This window comes from Alexandromys fortis, unplaced genomic scaffold (genome assembly GCF_014885135.2).
Source record: "Alexandromys fortis isolate MF-2015 unplaced genomic scaffold, M_Fortis_MF-2015_v1.1 scaffold_165, whole genome shotgun sequence".
Taxonomy (NCBI): domain Eukaryota; kingdom Metazoa; phylum Chordata; class Mammalia; order Rodentia; family Cricetidae; genus Alexandromys; species Alexandromys fortis.
Window position 1 is genome coordinate 142,891 of NW_026068038.1, and position 1,138 is coordinate 144,028.

General features: G+C 49.5%; 1 long non-coding RNA gene across 1 annotated transcript in view; it reads right to left on the reverse strand.

The window, feature by feature from the left end:
* LOC126515549 (uncharacterized) overlaps nt 1–1,138 on the reverse strand; it is a 15,099-nt gene continuing 13,961 nt past the window's right edge. Inside the window, exon 3 of the long non-coding RNA XR_007595870.1 lies at nt 1–924. This is a non-coding gene — a long non-coding RNA (uncharacterized lncRNA). The remainder of the gene's footprint in view (nt 925–1,138) is intronic.

Genomic DNA, 1,138 nt, shown 5'->3' on the forward strand with positions numbered 1-1,138 from the left:
TGACTTGATAACATCAATAGCTTCTATTTTATATTTGTTGTTTGCTAAGACAGAGTTTCTCTATGAAGCAACCTGGATGTCCCAAAACTCACTCTGTAGACCAGGCTGGGCTCAAACTCATAGAGATTCACCTGCTTCTGCCTCCTGAGTGCTGGAATTAAAGGCATGTGCCACCACAGCCTGGAAATAGCTCTTATTTTAATAGTGATTGAAAACACAATTATGTGCATACATATTTGCTTTTAACATAAACTTGACCTCAAGAAACCTAGAAAATCAGAAGTTAAAACAGCTCAGCCATAACAGGATTCAAAAATACAGTTTGGAAAGGGAAGCATGTGACCAGTGTGACAGGTCATTTAGGGCCAGAGCGTGTCTCCGAATGCATTCTCATCTAAGGTCAGGTCTCAGGTTTTGCGGGGACATAGCAGGGCTGGACCTCTGAGGACTGATATTTCCATTTAGACTCATGGGTGGTAGGATAAGAAGCTGTTGGTACAAGTCAGGTATCACGGGGCACAGCAAAGAGGATGGTGGTTCAAGGCCAGCCTGGCGATGTGAGATGTTCTCTCAAAAGAAAGAGAGGGAGAGGAGGAGGAAGGAGGGGGGAAGCAGCTCCTGGGGCTGATCTCATTCTTAAGCAGGGAATGTTCAGGGGAGTGAATGAGTTTTGGGAAGGGATGAGCTGCAGACTGAGTAGGTAAGGGGGCAGCTGCAGTCACTAAGCCTGGCCCTGGGACAGCACGCTTTCCTGGAACATGTCTCGGGATCCTGCTGGCAATGGCCGATGAGCTCTGGTATCATCCCATTTCCCAGCTGAGGACGGAGTTTTGCAATTCCGAGAGTTTGTTCCAGAGCTCGAGGCTCTTAGCTTGCTGCAGCAGCCACCTGTGACGGAGGAGTGGCGGCGGATTTCAGACAGAGCTGTAAAATAGATACGGAGATTAGATTCTGATACTGGCGACTCCCGGGCAGAAAACAGCACATGGCGGCTGTGACTTGATTTGGTCCGGAAATGATGGAAACGCAGGGCGAGTAAGGTGGGTTTGCAACAGGCATTTTGGGACGGTGCCTGCTAAACGGAGCACACGCCCTTGTGACTAGCGACACTCTGGAGCTGTTGGCTGGCGGGGGGGGG